At 35.7% G+C, this 12,985-nt stretch overlaps 1 protein-coding gene across 3 annotated transcripts in view; it reads left to right on the top strand.

Annotated features, from left to right (window-relative positions):
- Nucleotides 1-12,985, top strand: part of GRM7 (glutamate metabotropic receptor 7) — an 899,796-nt gene that overhangs the window by 584,163 nt on the left and 302,648 nt on the right. The window lies entirely within an intron of this gene.

Below are 12,985 nucleotides of genomic sequence, written 5' to 3'. Positions count from 1 at the left end.
AGTAATATTTACTGTCTGGGATCAAAGACCAGGCTCTCTAAGCTCAGAGTCCTCTCCTGTAATGTAGTCCGTGGTGTCACCTGGCTCTTTTTCTGTCAGCCTATGTGCATTGGGGCTCGAGGAACCAGAGCCAGAAAAGGCTGATACTCTGGCTACTACTGTTTCTGTGAAAAATAACACCTTTCATCCCTGCCCCTTGATTCTTATGTCTTCCGCCAGCACCCAAAACTATGGCAGGCTAACTTGTAGTCATGCAGATATGGTGAAATCCCAGACCCTTCACAGTTTGTGACAAACAAGTCAAGACGCACAGGGGTTAGGAAAAAAAGGAACAGGAGTTTTTTTTCTGTCGTACACAGGGAGAAACAAATTTGAGAATGCAAGTGGCATTGGGAAATAAGAAGGACATTGAGATACATGGGGCTATGCAAGGGAGAAAAATACTTCTACTTAATAGAGCCCTAGGGGAAGCAGTGTTCTCAGCAAACCTCCAGGTTTTAGTTAAGGAACTATTTGAAAACTGGGATAAGGTTGCATTGAGGAGTGCTCAGTGTGGATTTGGAATTCCAGAGAGCACAAAATATTTGGAAAGATGGAGGGAGCTGGTTGTTAAACAATAGAGAATTGGCATACAGGGATGAGAGCTTAGCAGATGTAGGATCAGAGAGGCATGTCCAGTGGGCAGTAAAGCTTCAAAGGGAGGCATGAACGATTTGTTTCTGAGAATGTTCTAGAGGAGGGCAGTTACTTGAGCCTAGGAAAATGCAGGTGAACTTTGGAAATGAAATTTAAGTGTAAAGCTATCAACTGTAGCAATACTGAGATACATTCTGGCCCTTATTTTGGTAATGTATTTCTGACTGTGGGCTTGGAGACATTGGAAGTAACACAATGTTCCTTACAGCATCTAGCCACACAAAGAATATAATGTTTCTCTTTGGGGATGACTACCTTTTATACATGAAGAAATGATGAGCTTGGGGATGCTATATAACTTGATTTTAGTCACAAATACAATACATGCAGAGGTAGAGTTTCAACCCAGGTTTCTCTCTACCAGCCTGCAAGCTCCTAACTCTTTTACAGTGGTTAGATTGATTATAAGAAAGATGGAAGTACCATCACACTAGTTTCAAAATGTTAAGATTTTTGAAGGACTCCTTCCCCATTAAACCATAGTGGTGACATGAAAGTGTTTTAACTGAGCCTGGATTTTAAGACAGTGTTCTCAATACTGCTCTACTGAGCATGGCCTTTACATTGCTATTAAATGACTTTCCTTCTGTGGGTAGCAGGGAGTGGTTAGTTGCTCGTCAAGCAAATCGTCAAGTTTGTTCTAATGGTGAACTGTCCATTTCAACCTTCTGGTTAGCAGATGGTTACAAATATTTCCTTGTCAGGTCAGCTGTTCTGTTTTTCTTGGGACAAGTGAAATATGACATGCATATTTAGCTCAGAGCCCTCAGAACCTCTGTGTTGGGAAATATACGGACTCTTTTTCCTCAGTTATGAATATCGTTAGGACTCATGATGAAGAAACCCATCTATTTCATTCTTGAATGATCATGACTACATGATCAAAAGTATATGTGAAGAGGTAAATGTATATATGTAATTGTCTTAATATAAAATTAATCATTAAAAAGGCTCACAGGGTATTTATATCATCTTTACTTGAATAAATTAATTGAAAAAAGTGAAAGCAGTGACAGGTAGAGAAGTAGGGTCTTTAGCCATTTGAGAAGCCAATTCATGATAAAGAGCTCAAATATCAAGGCTTAATGTACTGCTATTTTTTCTCCATCTTTGTCTGAAATTACCTGGTCTCTGGAATTAAATTATTCATCCAAACTATCAGCTATCTAAGGTGAAGCATTGTAACTCTCCTTTTACACATTTTTACAGATGTTACTTCTCATTATTTTATTTCCCTTTTCAGTGCATTCACTTATTCCTTTATCCTCATTAAACATACTTTTACTGGATGTCCACTGTATGCCAGACCTGGTTTTAGATTCTGGGCATGTAGAAATTTTGAAGACCTAGACTTGCCTTTAGGGTGTTCAGTGTATGTGCATGTATATTTTTCCTTCCTATTTACAGTTGCAATCACTAGAGCTAATCCAATATACCCATAAGACATACAACTAGAATGGGTGAAATCATGGCTTTTTAATTTTAATTTTAGATTAGTTTCAAGAGTACATATGCAGCTTGATTCTATAGATAAACTGAGTGTCGTGGGGGTTTGGTGTACATATTATGTTGTCATGCAAGTAATAAACATAGTGTCCAATAGATAGTTTTTCAGTTCTTATCCTCTAGCCTCAAATAGACCCCAGCCTGTACTGTCCCCTTCTTTGTGTCTATGTGTGCTCAATGTGTAGCTCCCCCTTATAAAGTTTAATGTTTGGCTTTCTATTCCTGCGTTAGTGTGCTTAGGATAGTGGCCTTCAGTTCCATCCATGTTGCTAAAAGGACATTATCTCATTCTTGATTTTATGGATGTACAGTATTCCATAGTGTATGTGTACCACATTTTCTTTATCCAGTCTACCATTGATGGGAATCCAGGTCAATGCCATGTCTTTGCTATTGTGAATAGTGCTGCCATGAACATGTGTGTGCATGTATCTTTATGTTAGAACAATTTATGTTCCTTTGGGTATATACCTGGTAATGGGATTATTTGGTCAAATGGTAATTCTGTTTTAAGTTCTTTGAGAAATGACTAAACTGCTTTCCACAGTGGCTGAACTAATTTACATTCACACCAGAAGTGTGTAAGCATTACCTTTTTTTCTGCAACCTCACCAGCATCTGACCATTTAATAATAGCCATTCTGACTGGTATGAGATGGTATCTAATTATGGTTTTGATTTACATTTCTCTAATGATTAGTGATGTTGAGCATTTTTTCATGTGTTTTGACCATGAATCTGTCTTCTTTCGAAAAGTGCCTGTTCATGTCCTTTGCCCACTTTTTAATAAGATTATTTGGTTTTTGCTTGTTAATTTGTTTAAGTTCATTATAGATTCTGGATATTAGATCTTTGTTGGATGCGTACATTGAAAATATTTTCTCCAATTTTTTGGGTTGTCTGTTTACTCCATTTATGGTTTCTTTTGCTGTGTAGAAGCTCTTTAGTTTAAATAGGTCACATTTGTCAATTTTTGTTGCAATTACGTTTGTTATCTTCATAAAATTTTTGACAGGGCCTATATTTAGAATGGCATTTCCAAATTTTCTTAAAGAGCTTTTATACTTTTAAGTTTTACATTTAAGTTTTTATATATCTTGGGTTAATTTTTGTATATGGTATAAGGAGGTGGTACAATTTCAATCTTCTGCAATCTTCTGCAGTTATCCCAGCACCATTTATTGAATGAATCCTTTCCCCATTGGTCATTTTTGTCACCTTTGTCAAAGATCAGATGGCTGTAAGTGTGCAGCTTTATTTTTGGGCTCTCTATGCTATTCCATTGGTCTATGTGTCTGTTTTGTGCCAGTACCATGCTGTTTGGTTTACTGTAGCCTTATAGTATAGCTTGAAGTTGTGTAATGTAATGTGTTCAGTTTTGTTCTTTTTGCTTGGGATTGCCTTGGCTATTTGGGCTCTTTTTGGTTCCATATGACTTTTAGATTAGTTTTTTTTTTTTTTTTTTTCTTCCTAATTCTGTGAAGAATGTTGTTGGTAGTTGGGTAGAAATAGCATTTAATTTGCAAATTGCTTTAGACAGTATGGCCATTTTAACAATATTGATTATTCCTATTCATGGACATAGAATGTTTTTCTATTTGTTTGTGTCATCTCTCATTTCTTTCAGCAGTGTTTTGTAATTGTTGTTTTAGAGATCTTTCACCTCCCTGGTTAGCTATATTCCTCAGTACTTTTTGTGACTATTGTGAATGAGATTACATTCTTCATTTGGTACTGAGCTTGGATGCTATTGGCATATAGAAATGCTACTAATTTTTGTATATTGATTTTGTATCCAGAAACGTTGCTGAAATTGTTCTGGAAGCTTTTGGGCTGAGACTATAGAGTCTTGTAGGAATGAATTCACAGCATCTTCAAACAAAGATAGTTTGACTTCATTTCCTTTAAATGCCTTTTGTATCTTTCTCTTGCCTGATTGCTCTAACTAGGACTTTCAAGTATGACTTTTCTAAAAATAAACTTTGATAAAACTGATGATTCTGAAATATCCTTTCAAATTCTGAAGTGAGATGAATTCCCTTGTGTTTTATCTGTGTGCTTAAGGAGGTGAAGGGGCATGGTACCAGTGAGATGCAATCATTCCATCCCTATAACATGCCTAGGTTTCATCCAGGAAGGGGCTAAAGTCCCGTGGGAGTTAGATGAACCTTCCCATATGCCATAGCTTCTGCAATATGTGTGCCCCTTAATTAGATACATGGGAAGCACATTAATCCAAGAGCATCTGTAAGACCTGACATGAGAGTGGAAACCCTGGTTTTCAGCAGAAGTATTTGAGTAGAACTGTGAAAGCTGACAACATGTTGTATTATTATTTATATCTGTATCCCTCATCTTTAGGAGAGTGTCTGGTACATGGTAGATATCCTTAGATGCAACTAACTTCATCTCCTCTCTTGCCTCCTCCGCACACCCTCCCTGTTTCCCCCTGATATCATCTTGATCTTCTTTTTTTTCTTCCTCCTTTTTGTTTCTATCCTCCTCCTCCTCCTCTTCTTTTTATTCTACTTCCTCCTCCTCTTTTTCTGGTCTTCTCCGTCTTTTATTTTTATTTTCATGAGCATCATCTGATCCTTCAGACCAACACAAAAGCAGAAAGAGTAGTGTAATGAATCACCATGTATCCGTCACTGAACCCCAACAGCTGTCAATATCTGGCCAATTTATTTTTACATATACCCTATACATATTTTTTCCCTCACCATTGGCCAGCTCAAAGTAAACTTTTACATATGATTTTATTTTAAATACTTCAGCATGCAACTTTAAGAGATAATTGCTCTCAAAAAATGTAGAATACACACAAAAGACAATAGTTCATTATCATCATTGAATAGCTAGTCTCTCCCTTCTCTCATAAATGTCTTTATAAAATTGTTTTTTTCACATCAGGATCTAAATACATTGTACATCTCACATTTATTTGATATGTTTCTCAATTTTTTTGTAATCTAAATATGTTTCCTTCTTTTCTTTTTACTTCTTGCCATTTGTCAGAACATCCTGTGAGAATTGAATTTTACTTTTGATTTATATTCTCTTTATTTTCTGCATTTCCTGTAAATTAATGCATAGATCCAGAGTTTGATCAGGTGTATGTCTCTCGCTTTCTTTCTTTCTGTGTTTGCATGGTTATGTATTTGAGAGAATTTCTACCAGGTGGTGGTATACATTTAGTATTGCATCACATTAGAAAACACATAAAATCTGTTTCTTAATTTTGTGTGTTATTAACATAAGGAATGAGAGTAGTTATATTTAGAAGAGGGAATATCCTAAGCACAAGACGACAAGGTGACATTTTCCTTTCTACTCTGAACATTTATGTTTTTGTGAAAGTTTTTTGTTGTTGTTGGTTTACATGGCTACATATGTATATAATGCCGTTTTCCAAACTAACAAACAAAAAACTGGCTAATGTCAAGAACAAAACAGGAGGAGGAAAAAGGATTAAGCTAGGATTCCAGGGTTGTCAACCTGATCTATTCACTGCAAAGATCCCATCATCCTTTTATCTCATGCTTTTAGCAACTATTGGTGACAATTGAACAGATCCACTATTTAATCTGGCTTCTTAATGCTTTTGTGAATAAACAAATACATGAATGTCCTAAAAGTTCAACCTGAATACAACTCCTGGGATGGCATAAACAGAGTTTCAGAGTGGTACAACCTCCTTATTGAAGGAGGTTTGGTTGAGGAATGAGTTAAGAGGACAGGCATCTATAGAGACTTTTCTTTAAGTCAATTCTAGAAAGAATACTTTTTCAATGATTCTATGGCTTGTAGAAGAGGACCAATCAAAATTGTTGAAGTAGAAAATTGGCTTAAGAAAGCTTAGGAGAAGGAAATCTATGTAAGACATTGAAACTGAATCTATGTGCTTCTTTAGGAAACCATTATCGTTTTGTTTGTTTGTCTGGTAACAAGGTATATTAAGTTTTCTTATGTTAGTTTTAGTAGCAAACAGTGTTTTTACCTTTACTGAACTGATTAGCATTACCCACAACAAATTGCTCTTGGCCATAAAGTCCTTGGTGGAGTCTCTCAGGACACCTTTCACATGTTTGGAGTGTGTAAACATGAGATGGAAACATTCCTCCATTCAACCCCAGTCTCTGTGTGCATTGTACCTAAACACATCCTCATTATCCACCCCCTACTCCCAACACACATTTATTCACTGCATGTATCTTTTCTTGTACTTACCTGGAAATTGAAAATGGAATTGCAGAAGAAAACACAGTTTTAAGTGAAAACGAATAGCTCTCAAGGAAGCATCCTAGTTGAAAAATGCTTAGAAATAATGGGTTTTAGCTAGACTTTTTTTTCCTTTGCTGTAATTCTTTTTGAATCTTTAGCAGAGCACTCGGTACTACTGCAGAACATTAGGATGTTAATGGTTCAATTGCAATCAAATTTTGGTCATTTAAGCTGGAAGATCAATGGGTAAGTCATCTGGCCTTTTTGCGTTGTTTTCTTCATTCCTCTGCCAGCCTTTTGTCAGTTGTTCTGGGCATTACTTTTCCACCCAAAGAGAAGTCAAGCAAGAATACAGTGGTGGTTGTCAAAACCATCCATTTCCTCCTTGCAGGAAATTCTGCTGAAACATTCAGTAGGTGTAAGAGGATGTAAATAAAAATAATGGCCATCATGAACTTTTAGATTACTTATGACCCTAAACTAATATCAAAAACGAAAAGAATTAAAGGGGGCTGGGGGTGGGAGGACAAGTGTGTCGCTTTTTCCTGTGTAGATAGGGAAGAAACCATTTGGCTCATTTTTTATAATGTGCAACGAAGTAACACAGAGGCAAGAAATGGAAGGCAAATGGAGAAAATATTATTAATAGTACTTGTCTCACAAGGGTGCTGTGAGGGTTAAAAAGTCAAACCATGAAAAGTGCTTCCACAGAGCCTGGTGCACAGAAAGTTCGCAACGAACACGTGTTGCCGGTGGTGCTACGACCCACTGTGAACCCCAGCATTCTTTTCAGGAGTCGTTCATCACATTCAATTCTCACTCATCTTCACCTGCAAATAGAGGCACAGCAATACTGCAGACATTTTGGCTCATTCCAGACCTTCTGACTTTGCTTCTATTGATAATTCTCACAAGGCCATAGGATTTTACTCTGGGATTATCTAAATGTGGATACTATGAAAGATGGCACTAAAGTAAACTTCAATATAACACAGAATCTTAGTTTTCCATTAATATTCATTTTATAAAAAGAAATGCCTACCCTTGAAGGGGAATAGTACCCAGTCGACAGTTATTTATTTATCTTTAAATTTATTTTTAAATATTACAAAGCTGCAGCAGCTTTGTCATGAGACTTGCTAGGTTACTGTAGCACTTTTAGAACCCAGCAACATTCTGTAACACTCCAGGATATCCACCCTGCTGTCCCTGTGTCCTCTTCACCCAGAATATAGCAGTTTGTCACAAATGAAATATGCCCTGACTCTCTTTTCAAAGCTCTTGTAATATATTCAATTACTATTTATTAAGGCATTTATCATTTACAATAGATCCAAACATTAACATTTAATTATATGCTGTTACTACTCAGGACTTCAGCCTCAAGAAATATTTAAGTTTGAGGCTTTACATTCAATAAAATTATGTAATGCAAAGTCTAAAAGCACTGCCAGCACAAGCGTACACAGCTTCAGATCAGACTTTCCAAAGAAATCACTTCAGTTCATATTTGAAATAAAAATTTCAATTATTCATTGCCTTAAAAACACATGAGAAGCCTTATGCCAGTTGTTCAAATCTGCTGAATCTTTCTAGCATCTGTGTGTCTCAGTGTACATTAGTAAACATCTTTGATTTGTTTTCTCACCTAACCATAACTCCATCTCTCTTTCTTTTGGTTTTCCTTTTGAAACACAATTTTTTTTTTTTTTTTTTTTTTTGAGACGGAGTCTCATTCTGTAGCCCAGGCTGAAGTGCAGTGGCACAATCTCAGCTCACTGCAGCCTCTGCCTCCTGGGTTCAAGGTAATTCTCCTGTTTCAGCCTCTTGAGTAGCTGGAATTTCAAGCACGTGCCACCAGCCCGACTAATTTTTGTATTTTTGGTACACATGGGGTTTTACCATGTTGGCCAGGCTGGTCTCGAACTCCTGACCTCAGGTGATCCGCCCACTTTGGCCTCCCAAAGTGCTGGGATTACTGGCTACCGTGCCAGGCCAGGATTTTTTTTTTTTTTTAATTAACAATTTCAAATCCATTATATCTTTCATTTTCTGTATCTTTTTTATCCTAATAATTTGCTGATCCATTTTATCTAAGGCATATGTTCTGAGGAAGCAGTAAGCTGAAATGGGCAAATTAAACAGGTATTTCAAAGAAAAGATCTTCCCCATAGCATGACCATTAGAAATTCTGAGAGTGAAAGAATTTATGGGTTATTCTTATGAAATGCAACTGACAATTAATTCAACAGAAGGTTAAAAGAGTGTGCCTTTTAAAGATAAATACTGGACTCTTTGGGCAAAAGTAATAATAGAGAAGAAAATCAGGAGTCTTGAAAAGGTAAGCTTTGCATACTAGAGAGGAAAAACGTAATGCTTCAGAGTTCTCATTTTATCTAAACCGCAGACTCTTTCCTAGAAAACGTAATGAAAAGGACGAACTTCCTCCAAATAAAGAATATAATAATGTCTTATTAAATCACAGAGATCAAAACAATGTCCTGTTAACTGAGAATTAATTGAAAAAAAGCTGCTTTTTCTTTGGTCCACTTCAAGCTATGTTGTTGAAGATATTTCTTAACACTGTATTTCAGTGTGTGTGTGGGTGTGTTTAATGCTAGTCCCTTAGAATTTTGTAAATGGGTATATGAATAAGAAGTGTAGTAGTTAAATAAACCTGGAAAATACTGATGATCAAGCTTTAATAAGTGGCTGAACCATTTCATGTATTTCTTGGAAGACCTAGTGGAGGGTGATTTCAAGCTTGGCTAACTCACGGTTCAGTTGCATTTTCACTTCCCTATCAAGTATTTACCCTGTTGTCATCAGTTTGCTATCATCTCTTCAGGACTACAAAATAACTAGAGTAGTTGCAGGGTGTGTGGACAGGGTGCGGTGTGGGGGATTTTTGATACAATTGACTAATCTCTTTGTAAGAATAAACTAACTTTCTCAGAAGTTCTCCAGCAAACTCTTTCTTTATATCTCATTGGCTAGAATTGTATCCTATCCCATGTTCCTACACCAGTGCTTGCAGAGGAGTTTGGATTGGCTTAGACAAATCAGGATTCACTAAGTGAAAAGTCCAGAAATCCTCACTCCCATTGGTGGCCTCTGATATCTGAACAGAATCAGATTTCAGTTGGGAGACAAGGAGTAGGGATGGTATATGAGTAGTCAGAGACTCAGAGATTGGCAAATAATTGTGACTGCCATACTAAGGAAAATAAAGCTTAAATCCTTTTTATGAAACATAAACTTGTCACTTCTGATTTTGTTGATATAAGGCTACATTTTCAAGTCCTATTAGCTCCAAAGACAAATTTAATGCGTAAGTCTTCTCAGAGTCTTTAATATGTTAACATACCTGGAGACTCTCTGAGAAAGGGATAAAGCCTGCAGTGTTTCACAGATAATAAAATATTTTATTATGTAAAATAATGCAATTGTTTTTCATGGCATTCTTTCAAGGATGATTGTCTTTATTAGTATAGTTTGGAAATGGCTCCCCTCAATTATTAGTCTGAACCTATTTCATAGTGTATATTTTATAATGGTCAAAATGCCTCCAAGATTGCCTTTTCAAAGTTCTATAAAAAATAAGAGAAATTTATAAAATAGCCCAGGTTATAAAATACTAAAAATGAATAGCCTTATAAAATAAATATAGTAAAATGGTAATATTAGAATTTAGTTAGTGGGTTCACTCTAAAGTTCTTTTAACCTTGCTCTATGTTTGAAATTTTTCATAACAGAAAGTTGGAAAACAGTAAAGCAGCCACAACGTAGCAAAGAGTAGCTTTTATATATACGATGAAATACCAATAAAACGATTCATGAAAAATAACACCACACTTATAATAGCAAAAATGAATAAAACATCGTGGCTAACTTTGCAAGAAACATTCAAAACCTGTTTGAGAAAACTTTAAACACTATTGAGAGAAGCAAAAGTAGACTTGAGCAAATGAAGGTACAGATAGGAAGATTCAACCTCAGCAAGGCTTCTGTTCCAGGCAAGTTTATTTTTAAATACAACGAAAACCCGATAAATGGACCACCACGTTGCTAGATTTTCCTTCTGAAGATAATGGTTAATAAATTTTATTGGAGGAAATAAATTATTCAGAAAAATCTTTAAAAATCAACAAATCTGGCACAGAGGGGCTTGCTGTATCAGTTATTAAAATATGTTATAAAGCCTTTATAAGTGAAACTCTGGTTTGGTGCATGGATAGAGAAAGTAAACCATGAAACAGATTTTAAAAATCCGTAAAGGGACCCAGTCACATGGAAATTTAACATATAGTAAAGGCAGAACCTCAAATCAGCAAGAGAAGGTGAACTGTCATATATTGCAATAACTGCATAGCTATATGGTAAAAGGTAAAATTTTGATTAGTTTCTCACATTGCATAACAAAATACATTCCAAGTGAGTCAAATATTTAACTTAAAAAATTGTATGAGTACTAAGAGAAAACATGGATGAAAACTTCTGTACTCTGGAAGTGGGCTCATTTTTTTCTAACCATGATTCAAAATCCAGATATATTAAGAGAAAACTAAATCAATACATTTTATTAGAAAAAAAGAATAAATTTTTATTTGAAAAAAGATACCTAAAAGAGGTAAAAGAATAATGACAAACGGGGAAAAATATTTGCAACTTAATCTCAAAGAGTTAATATATCTAATTAATTTTAAATACAGAAGAAAATGGCCAGTAATTTTTTATCAGAATTGGCTTGTTTATGAACAGTTTACAAAAACAAGAAACAAGTTGCATCTTTCCTTATGAAAGAAGTTCAATTTCCTTTATAACAAGAAAAATGCAAATAAAAACACAATAGGGTAGCATTTCTCACGTACCTGATTGACGCAAATTAAAGTTCGACAGCATACTCTGTTGCTGAGGTTGCAGAGAAACAAACATTTTCATCCATTGCTGGTGGGACGGCAAAATGATGCAATCCTTTTAGAGTGCAATTTGTCAATATATATATATAAAAAATACACATGAATTTACCCTTTGACAAAGCTCCTCTACTTCTCAAAATTCTTCCCCAAAATACTCAGGCAAAAACTGAAAAACACATACAGGTATATGCAGAAGGCTGTTCTATACTTTTCAGACTATTAGTTAGACATGATTGTTATTCTAAGAATGTTATCTGTATATTATGGGATAAAGCAAATGAATAATCATAGCGATATCATTGAGAACCAAGATTTTCCTTATGAGAGAAAGGAAGTAGAGATTTAAGAGTGTCAAGGTTAAGCAAAAACTCTGTAGTCCTGAATATGAATGGGAAGTAGCTGCATAAATTCATGATAAATTTTATCTTTTTCAAAAAAAATCGTATACTATATACACTGAAAAACCCTAGATCCCGTGACAGGCAGTGAACATAAAGTTGATTTGGTATTTAAATGAGATACATATAAAACACAGCTCTCTGGCATATGAGATATTAATGGTGCTCTGAAATGGAAAAATACAAATTCAAGTAAATTTGGGAAATTCTAAATTTCCCTCTTGGAGACTACATTTTATGTACAATGTTAAATGTTCTGGAAAAGTCTCTCAGTGAAGAAACCTAAAACTTTTTAGCACAGTGGCTGTTGGGAAACCTTCGTGAGTTTTGCAGGAAAAGGGGTTGAGGTTGTAGAGCTCTTATTGTTTCCTCACTACACAAATGTGCCATAGAAAACAATTTGGAAAATATTGATGTGAAAGTGACATGCAATTTGTGGATAATTATTCTTCATAGAGGGACAGAGGTCTAGAGAGAGCTGCTAGTGTCATGTACTTAATGAATGCATGATTTAATGCAACAAGTGTTATTTAATATCTACTAGATGCTAAATGCTATGTTCAGTGGTGGGGATCCGAGGGTAAAAACAAGAAAAATGTCTTGGACACCTGGTAGAGCATTAAAATATGATTCTATTGACAATGCTATAAGCAAGTTTTGAAATGTTTTACGGGAATGTTGAATTGTAATTGAGTGCCTCAGTGTGACAAACAGTTGGGAATTAAGTATGATGATGGAAGCAAAGAGGAAGGATCTCCCTGGCAAAGTAAACAGCATGAGCAAAGATAGTTTAACAGCAACAATAGTCACACCTATGTGGAAGAGTAAAGGAAAATAAATGTGAGAGGGTAAGCAGGGCCCAGGTAATGAGAAGAATGTGGGCTTTGGGGTCTGACAAGCCTGGGCCATCATCATTGCTCTACCTGTAAATGACCTTTGGAAGGTGATTTAATCTTTATAAGGCTCAGCTTTCCCATCAGTATCATAAGGATAAAAAAAATTACCTCACAAAGTGATGATGACATAAAAATCCCACATCCATAGCTTTCAACACAGTGTGGGGACTTAGTCAATATCAGTTGTTAGGCAGATGGGAGCAAAATGATAAATATCCGCTGTTACCAGTAAAAGGGATCTGGATTTAATCTGTAGGCAGTAGAGAGCCATTGAAGGATTATTAGTGTGGGAATGGTGGGACTAACTCGATCGTTTGTAAAGTGAATATGGAGGAATGAATGGATG

This window comes from Chlorocebus sabaeus, chromosome 22 (genome assembly GCF_047675955.1).
Source record: "Chlorocebus sabaeus isolate Y175 chromosome 22, mChlSab1.0.hap1, whole genome shotgun sequence".
NCBI lineage: Eukaryota > Metazoa > Chordata > Mammalia > Primates > Cercopithecidae > Chlorocebus > Chlorocebus sabaeus.
This window is presented reverse-complemented; position numbering and strand designations above follow the sequence as displayed.